General features: G+C 36.1%; 1 long non-coding RNA gene across 1 annotated transcript; it reads left to right on the top strand.

The window, feature by feature from the left end:
- Positions 1 to 9,056: 9,056 nt before the first annotated feature.
- On the top strand, positions 9,057 to 10,314 carry LOC148128625 (uncharacterized). Its single transcript, XR_015746222.1, has 3 exons — positions 9,057 to 9,088; positions 9,199 to 9,444; positions 10,176 to 10,314. It is a non-coding gene; the product is annotated as an uncharacterized LOC148128625 (long non-coding RNA).
- Positions 10,315 to 10,524: the final 210 nt, after the last annotated feature.

Raw genomic sequence — 10,524 nt, 5'->3', positions numbered from 1 at the left:
ATGATGGATGGAATAGATGAGGTTTATCAAGTTTTCACAAGATATGCGATGAGAAATAGCTTACCAAGAGAAGTTCACATTAGATTTACAAAGAAAGCCATTAAAACGCAAATACTGCAAGTGGCAAAAGAGAAAACATTGAAATACAAAGATAAGGAGATTGTGGTCTTGAAACAAATACCCAGAAGAGTGAGAGAGATGAGAAGAGAATACCGATTCCTGACCAAATTGTTACTTTAAAAAGAGGTGAATTACAGATGGCTGATTCCAGAAGGTTTAATGTTCACATGGCAAGAACAGAAATACAGAATTGATTCGATTGAGAAAGCTGAATCATTTTACACAGAATTCTTCAGAGGGGAGGAAGAGTCAGAAAAAGAAATTTCACTAATTAAATTCCAAGAGGACTCCCAAATAATGACTGGAAAAGAAGAAGGTGCAGTAGGTGGAAACGAGGAAGTCAAAGAACAACGTGAACCAAGATCTACAAGAGCTGTCAAACCTAACTATAAAATATAACCATGGAAGAGAAAAAATTGATTCCAATGAATATAAATGGACTTAACTCAGCCGTTAAAAGAAGGAAAAACTTTCATAAATTAGAGAAATTAAAATTTGATATAATCTGTCTACAAGAAGTACATATTAAAAAACCATATGAACAATTGTTGATACAGCCGAAATTAGGGAAAATATTTACTTCCTTGACACAATGTAAGAAAAGAGGAGTGGTTTTATGTTGTGACTCCGAGACTTGAACCTGAACAATCAGCAGATGTGGGTTCGAGCGAGGAAGAAGATCTGGCACTGAGATTCGAGCCTGCATTATTAAGTGACTTAGAGGGGAGTCAAGTAGAGGGAGAGGAGTTGGATTTGAGAGATGAACCTGATTTATTGGAAGATTCAGAGGCCACTCTCTCCCCTGAACCTCCTTCCCTAATTAAACCTCAGGTGTTAACTGTTAATCAGGAAAGTGTGTTGGAGGTTTCAAGTGGAGATGAAACTGCCAGATGCTGGCTGGATGCCAGAACTAGGAGAAGATTGAGACATCAATCTCAATTAGAAAAGAGACGTCCAGCAAAGGATTAATTAATGAGACTGACACGCCCTCTCTTAGAGGATATAAGAGAGCGCATGACTTTGTAATATTTGCTGGAAACAAAGTGAGTTTTGCCTTGGAAAGATATGCGTCTGCGTTGTGATTTACGAACTATACAGAATTGCTGGACAGATTCTAGGAGGACTGCCAAAGGACTGTGATAACAGAGCAATTGAATCTTCTGTCTCTGGTTTTGTAAAGTATTTGAACTATATAACTTGAAGTTTCATCTGTGGATACAGGTGGGACAGAACAGTTTTATATATTAAAGAGACCATCCCAGCGAAATTGATTTATACCGATGATGATGGAAGAGTACTAATGGTGGAAATAATGGACAATAATACGAAAACACTCCTTATTGCAATCTGTGCCCGAATGACAAACAAGAAGAATTCTACAAAAAATTACATATGAAAATAATTGAACTGGACTATGCTAATATAGTTATGATGGGAGACTTTAATGGAATTGTAGACAATAAACTGGACTATACAGCACAGAAAACAATAAAGCAAAACAGAAAGATTCTCCCTAAATCTTTTTTTAAAATGGTAGATGAAATAAACTTAAAAGATACATGGAGAGAAAGAAATGCTAAAACTAAACAATACACCTTCTATTCAAATAGACACTTATCATGGTCCAGAATAGATATGATATGGATGTCAACAGAATTAATAACTAATATTCAAGAAATAAATATTGAAACAAGTACTTGGGCAGATCACAATCCAATGACAATTAAATGGAAAATGTTAGGAATATAAGTCACCTAACAGGTATTTGGGTTAGAAATATATAAACCAGGATAAACATTTTAGTACTATATCTTTAAGGACTTCACACAGTGGATGGAGAAAGAAGAGTGACTGGCTTTTTTTCTTCTGTTGAGAGAAAATTGATGATATTACAAAAAGACGATACGAACTGTTTTTACATCAATTCAGAATGTATGGGATACAATGAAGAAAGCATGTGTTAGAGACTTCACACAGTGGATGAGAGAACTTGATAATAGACTATACAAGGAAAAGAAATACCATGAAAAGATTAGCCTCTAAGGCCTTAGAGGATGAGTATAAAAGACTTGAAAAAGAGCTACAGAAAATGCCACAGAAAAAGGACATCAAGTTAAAAATAGATATAGTTAAACATAAAATGGGTCAAATAGAAAAAGAAGAATTAGCACAGAAAATTAGAGGTGCTAAACAGAACTACTTTGAAGACGCAAACAAACCAGGTAGATGGTTAGCATACAAATTGAGAAAGGAGAAAGAATCAAGGAAAATATTGCAATTAACAGATGACCGAGGCCAAGTTTGCTATGGTAGTAAAGAGAAGAAGGAAATCATTCGAGACTTCTATGGGAAACTATATACGCAAGAGAATATTGATGAGGAAAGAGTTAAACAGTACTTACAGAATGCCAATTTACCTCAGATACCTAAAGAGATTGAAACAATGTTAGAAAGCAATATAACGATGATGGAGTTAACTGAAGCACTCAAGAAGCAAAATAATGGAAAGGCACCAGGCCCAGATGGACTTCCGGCAGAATTTTACAAAACATTACAAGAATCATTGAATCTTCCATTGCTAGAAGTTATGAATGAAGTTATGTTAAAGAAGAGGATACCTAAATCATGGTCAGAAGCTTATATCACACTTGTTCCAAAAGAGGAGACCGATCCATTACAAATCAAGAACTATAGACCTATTTCTCTACTAAATGCAGATTATAAAATCTTTGCTTCAATACTGGCAGAAAGACTTAAAAAATACCTAAATATTTTTATCCATCCTGATCAAATTGGATTTCTGCCAAAGAGACAAATTAAAGACAATATGAGAGTAATCTTGGACACTTTGGAATATTACGAGGCACATCCTGAAAAACAAATGGCTCTGATATTTCTAGATGCACAGAAGGCATTTGATAATGTGAATTGGCGATTCATGTTATTACTGCTGGAATAGATGGGCTTTGCTAGAAAATTTATTCAAGCAATAGAAGCTATATACCATAAGCAAATGGCAAAGGTAATGATAGAGGGAGAACTGACAGACTCTTTCAATATAAGAAAAGGAACAAGACAAGGGTACCCACTATCACCTTTGTTGTTTGTGTTAAGTTTGGAAGTGCTAAATAGAAATATTAGAGATGAAAAGAATATAAAAGGAATGAAAATCAAAAAGGAAGAATTTAAGCTGCAAGCATTTGCAGATGATCTGGTTTTCATCTTAGAAGACCCTCTAGAAGCAGCACCAAAATTGATAGAAAAGATAGAGACATATGGAAAGGTGGCTGGTTTGAAAATGAATAAAGATAAGACAAAGATCTTGACAAAGAATATGTTATCAAGACAAAAGGAAGAACTGGCAGACCTATTGAAAATTCAGGTCACGAATAAGATGAAGTACTTGGGGATATACTTGACAGCAAGATGTAGTACACTAAAAGAGAATAATTATATCAAACTTAAACAGCAAATAGCGCTAGATCTGGTGAAATGGGAAAATTTACAACTGTCACTAATAGGGAGAATTTCAACAATCAAGATGAATATATTACCCAGAATTTTATATTTGTTTCAAACAATTCCAATTAGGCTTGAAAAAGACTACTTTGAAGATTTAAATAAAATTGTATTGAAATATATATGGCAAGATAAGAAAGTGAGAATAAAGTAAAAACTTGCAAGATGCTAGAATAAGAGGAGGATTTGGTTTGATACATAAATAACATAAGAAATTTCAGATTACTTCTTGCCCTTCTGTTATCTGCAAAGAAAAATAGTCTTTGTTATAAGAAGCATTTTCATCTTCTGATTCAGGAATTGCTATGGGAATATTCTGATAAAACTTCCCACAGGTCACTAGGAACTGCAAGGCCACATTCCTTATGTCTCCATTGGCTTACTGGAAAGACTCATTCATCTGGAAACAGATTTTACACACATTATTGTGACGAAAAATAAGACTTCATATTTTGTTTTAGGAATGTTTAGAAATATGGAAGAATAGGAATAGGATTAGCTTTAGGAATAGGAGGAATATATGTGTCAGGGTTCCGGTGATAGCCCTAATTAAATCATGAGCCTCAAGCCAAGCTTCAAAAAATCTCTCAAAAGATTTATTAGGAGCAACATGCTGGCATTAACCTAAATGAAGCCAAGTCTGGCATACATAATTCACAGTCACCTGTGACCGTGTTTTGCCCCTCCCCCCGGGTGTATCATAAATCAGATTCTCCAATAAAGCACTGCCCAGGTATCATCAATCACATTCTCTAATAAAGGATTTTCACAACCAGAAGATCCGGTAGCCTAGCTACAATCTTTTTAAGATAACGGTGGAATGTAATTCTGGTTTTACTGCTGTACTGTTCCTTCAGATTCCCCCTCCCTTGTTTATGGCAACTTGAAAACAGACATAGGATTGTTTTATGAGTTGACAATATGTTCAATATGTGCATTTCCTTCTCCCTTTCCCCTGTTGTCAATTGTAAAACAATTTTAGTGATACTATTTATTCTTCAAATGTTTTAATGTTTCATCGTGTTTTTATTTATTGTAAGCTGCCTTTAGGGAAGCCGGGAAGCCTATAACTTAAATAAATAAATATTAAATGGTCAAAAACTGTTAGTTGTGAATACTAAATGCCATTTTTGAAGAATAACAGATTGGTAAAAGTCATTTTTTCTATATTATTTTAATATCAAATGTTCTTTGGTATTCAGATCTGACCTGAAAATAACAATGTCACATTTAGGGATGAAAATGCAGGCCAGCAATCCAGCACTGGATGCTAAAATGGAGAAGACCTGCACAGTTACCATGTACCTCCCTTTGGTGCTCAGGTAGAAGGCACAAAGGATACCCAGACACTGCAGAAGATCAGCATGCTGAAGGAGATCAGCTTGGCTTCGTTGAACGCCCCAGGGAGATTCCTGGCCAGGAAAGCCACTGTGAAGCAGAGAGCAGACAGAAAGTCCATGTACCCAAGGGCAATATAAAACATGGTGACAGAACCTTCATTGCATTGTAGGACGACCTCTCTAGGTTGGGAGTGCATGTCAAAGTCAGGGAATGGGGAGGAAAGTGCCCAATCAGATGCTGCAGATGACAACTTGGAGACCAGAACAAGAAAGCACAAGTGAGTTGGCCAAATTCTTGCCCAACCATCTCTGCATTTTGTTCCCTGGTTTTGTGGCCAAGAAAGCTAACACCACTGTGATAGTTTTTTCCAAGACTGAAGAAATGGCAATTGAGAAGACAATGCTGAAGGCTGTTTGTTGGAGGAGGCAAGTCAGTCTCCTTGGTCGGCCAATGAGCAGAATGGAACAGGTCAAGATGGAAAGCAGGAGAGTGACCAGGAGAATGTAGGAGAGGTTCTGATTGTTGGCTTTGTCAATTGGTGTTTCTAGAACAGATGGCAAATGAAATTTCACTTCAGTTACAAGAATTATAAAATGAGCCCCTAATTAGGATTAATATATGAAGATCTCATTGAAAAGAAAATCCCATACAGCCCTACTCTTTGTCGTAAAGACAAAGTGATTAAATTAGTGGATCAGCTGTGGACATGGTATTCTGGGATTTCAGTAAGTTATCTGACAAAATAGACCACAACCTGCTTCTTGGTAAACTAGAAAAATGTGGGATAGACAGCATCACCAACAGATGGACTGGACAGCTACTTGCTTGAAATGGTATAGGGTCTCCTGCTTGAGCAAGGGGTTGGACTAGAAAACCTATAAAGTTTCTTCCAAATCTGTTAAACTGTTATTCTAACATTAGACTGGGTTCAAGGATACTGATTGCTTCCATGGCATTAGAGCACAGACAGCACTAGAGTTAACTGTCACCAACCGAGAGTGGCACCAAACTCCACAGCTCTGGATGACCTTCCCTAGCAATCTGTGGAAGCAAGGGATTCCATTGAAGGACAGCATAAGTCACTTTCCTGGCTCTTTTTTTTCCCGAAAACCATTTTATTGATTTTCTACAAACAAACAAGACAAACAAAACATTAAAACATCAACTCTCTTATGTACATACAGTGTGTCGGTTGGTTCATCGATTTTGTGCATTCATTTCGTAGTCTCAATTGCAATTATATTACATAACAACTCATATTGTCAATCCAAACTTATATATCCTAATATCGCTATTAATAAATCATTTAACTATACTTTTAATCATTCATGCTTTATGAGAGAACAATACTTTAAACAGTTTATTCTATAACAAATCATATAATCATACCAAATCTATCCTAAAAACACTTTATAGATATAATGTCAAATAACATAGGCAAAAGAAAAAATAAAAGTATTCCTTGCTATCTAACTTTCTAAATATTCTATTATCGTATTTTGTCATCTAGCCACTGATAAAAAAGATCCCAAATTTCATAAAATTGTTTATCCTCTTGCTCTCTAATTTCAAATGTCAATCTCAGCACATTCCAATATTTTCTTAATAATTTCTTCCTGTGATGGTATTTTCTCATTCTTCCAGTTTTTATTTCAATATCTTCTCTCTTACAACTTGTAGTATTTGTGTTTTGATGGATTTTTTGGTAAATCTAATATGAACTTCCCTTGGTAATTTATTTCTCATCGCATATCTTGTAGAGACTCGGTATACCTCATCTATTCCATCCATCATCTTTTCCTCTGTAATTTCCAACGCATCCGCCAAAATTTCTATCATTATCGCAGCCAAGTTTTCTCCTTTTTCTTCTTCTATATTTTGAAATCTGAGATAGAATTCTGACCTCTCCATCTCCCACCTCAACATCCCACTTTTATCTTGTTCAACCACTGTTAATCTGCTATCAATATTTCCAATCTTCTCCTCTCTTTGTGCACCTTATTCCTCAATTTTTTGGAATCTCTCATCATACTTCGTCATCATTTGTTGAATATTTTCAATTTTTTCATCAGTCTTCCCTGTTCTTTGTTCAATATTCTCTATTCTTTGTTCAATGGCATCTGATTTTATCTTGAGATCTTGGATTCCTTGCATAATCATCTGTAAAGTCACTTTTTCTTGTTCTTTATCTTGCTTCAACATTGTCTGAATCAAGCGTTGTCCAGCTGGTGGGGAGGCAGAGGTAGAAGTAGAAACGCCAGAAGATATGGGTTTTCTGCTCATTTTGATGCTTCAAGACCTTCAAATTCTTTTTAGCTTTTAATCCAACTGGTAGAATAACCAATTATAATCCAAAATGGAAAAATCCAATAATAAAAATCCCAATAACAAAAAAAAAGGACAAAAAGAAGAAGAAAATCTTCAGGTTCTTCTAGACCCTAATCCAATTATGAAGTAGTCCAAAGTAAAAAATGAAAAATAGAAGGAAGAAACCCCCCCCCCCCCAAAAAAAAAGATAATAATCTTCAATCCAATTGGGAAGTCTCAATAATAAAAAAGAAAAGGCAGAGTGGTCCAAAAATATAAATGAAAAAAGCAGAAAGAATCCCAGTAAAAAAAAAAAAAAAAGGAGAAGAAAAGAAAAATAAAGAAAAAAATTCTGAGGCTTTCCCTTTAAAATAAAAAGCAAAAATAAGAATATTACTAAAATTAAAGTTTACAGAGAGGCTGGTGAGTAAGGGTACATGACTAAAAAAAGATAACGAAAAAAAACAACACACTGCACTCTATTTATTTGTCCAAGGCTCTTATTATGACTCTCTTCTCGACAAGCTTCAAGGCCAAGCCTCAAGTGTTGAAATGTTGATAAGAGTCCAGGAGAGCACCTGTAATAATATTTTGTTACGCTCTCCCTCTATCTTATCAAATTGAAATGTCCTTGAGAAGTAGTCTTTTCAGAGTTCTTTTCCAATTCAAATGAAATATTTTCAAGCCTCTAGTTGGCAGTGTTACAGAGTTTCTTAATCCACTTGCCCCCCCCACCAGCCAAAAATATTTTTTTAAAAATTAAGCAAAAAGAAAAAGTATTAACATATATATATATATATATATATATATATATATATATATATATATATATATATATATATATATATATATATATATATATATATATATATATATATAAAAAAAAACAATAGCCAAAGGGAGCCTCTATCTTAAAAAATCAAAAAGGAGCAAATATATATAAGAGAAAATTCAGTCCGGTTAACTATAAAGTCGCGCTGAAATTCCAAAAAAAAAAAAAAGTAAGAAATAGAAAAAAAAAATCCAAGCCTCAATTTGACATCCCTTTAAAAAACGCCGCTCATACAGTTTTTGTCAAAGAAAAATCTCACAGATTTCTTCTTATATCCAGAGTGTCCTTTCAAAACTCAGCTAACACTCAGCTAACACTCAGCCGACACACTTTCACTCTCAGCTCTTCCTTACCGGAGCTGTCCCGACTTCAGCAGCTATGGAGGCTGCCTCTCCGCCGCCAGCAATAGGACTTCTTCCGGATCGAACCAGGGACTTTGCGATGTCCCTGGGATCCAGGAAATGTGCCCTACACAGTCACCGTCTCTACGGGACGGTTTAGGTCCGTTAGAACCGACCGGGGGCGAAAATATCAGCTGTGATCTCGGAGCCCCGAGATTACAGCTGTATCGCCGAAACTAAGCTCCGCCTTTTCCGTCACTTTCCTGGCTCTTGAAGTATCTTGCTCTAAGCATGACTTTATGCACATATCCTAACAGGAAAGACTATGACCAGTACAGGACAGTGCGCCAACCGGTGTATCTGTGGTTTTTCACCAAAGTCCTTTTTTCTGCCTACTCCTCATTAGATGGAAGAAGTTCAGGGTCCCAAGAGGACAAGTTTCTTCTCACTGTAATTGTCACCTTACATGCCTTGAGACCTCTTCTTCTATTTCTCCAGTGTCTGCTTTTGATGTAAACATGAGACTGAAGCAACATGGAAGCGACCTTGCATAATAAAAGGATAAATACTACAGGTTATGCCCCTTGTGGCTCAAATTACAGGACAGGCGGGAGCTGTGCTCTTGAATGTACGTTTTATCTCTTCCAGATGAATCTTGTCTGTTTGAACCAGGAAAGCCAGAGGATATTCTATCCTGTGAGTGTGCTTTGAATTCTGCTAATTCTTCTTTAAAAATAGGAAGGAGATTGATTCAGCCCCAGGAATTATGGATCTCCTGCTTCTGCTTTTGCTTCTACTGATGTCCCAGCCGGTCTCCGGGAAGCTGAGAATGAAGTGCCCACTGAGTTTGGACAACCAGGATGGAGAAAAGCCATGGAGCTATTATAGGCCAGGCGATCTTCTCATTGGTGTAGTCATCTCTCTATCAACAATAGCACATGCAACATTACCTTTCAACAGGGTTCCTTCTAGGCAGATTCAGTTGTAAGTCATTCATTGTGATGGAGTTTCATTCCCTCCATTTGCAGCTCTAACACTCTTCTTTCTCCTTCATCTTATTTTACTCATTGTTATATTGCAGGACCTGACTAATTTCTTGAACCCTTTTGATTTCCACAGTCTCTATCTCTTTTGTCTTATTTTCTGGGAGAGGTTCAAATCAAAACATGAGGCAAATAAAACCTGAAAAAAGCCCACATTATTTATGTTTCCCTGTTCAATCCTCAATTCATGACTTGAGTAGTGAGTTTTATTGAAAGTAGTGATTGTTGTAGATTCCCCTGCCGAGGTCCTTTTCATAGTTTCATAACCTCTCATTGATATTCAATGCTTGATTTTTATAAGAATAGAGGATGCCTCTTTTCAGAACAGCTTTTCTGGGTCACTTATCAAAAATCCTGTATCTTTTAGGATTGTTCTACTTTAATGACTGAATTATTCTTCAAACTGTTTACTGCACTGATGAAAATTAGTACTTCTACAAATAATGGTGTATTTCTGATTTTAACCCTTTTGGAAAACTATATCCATTCTATCTTCTCCACACTCACAACATTAAAGGATGATGAGTGATTATCATTTGGCTCTGGTTTTGGATCAATAATAGCTTAAGATTTAGTTAGCTTGTGGAGAAAAAAATGGATTAAATAGAGAAAAAGTATTTTATTGTTGCTGCTGCTGCTGTTAATACTAATATGAGCATGGTTTTACACTAGTTTATCTCATCAAAAGAAATACATACTACGTGTGATTTTCAATATTGAAGTTTTTAATAAAAATTATCAGCCCACGCACAATCTCACACTTGGCTGCAACATCCATGACAACTATGATAACACCCTCGGCACTTCAGATGCCTTGCTGGACATTCTGTCTACCGGAGAAGCCAATGTTCCCAACTACAGCTGTGGAAGGAAGGACAACCTTTTGGCACTTGTTGATAGAGCTGACAGAGACATCTCCATCCAGATGTCAACTTTAGCAGGTGCCTACAAATTTCCACAGGTATGTTTTTGTGTTCCCCTATCTAGCAAAGTGAATGGGGTGTAGTGTTTGATGGTAGAT

This window comes from Notechis scutatus, unplaced genomic scaffold (genome assembly GCF_049901735.1).
Source record: "Notechis scutatus isolate UNSWTSFEM ecotype Mainland unplaced genomic scaffold, rNotScu1.2 NSCUCTG81, whole genome shotgun sequence".
NCBI classification, from domain to species: domain Eukaryota; kingdom Metazoa; phylum Chordata; class Lepidosauria; order Squamata; family Elapidae; genus Notechis; species Notechis scutatus.
The sequence above is the reverse complement of the archived record's forward strand: the minus strand, read 5'-3'. Positions and strand labels throughout refer to the sequence as shown.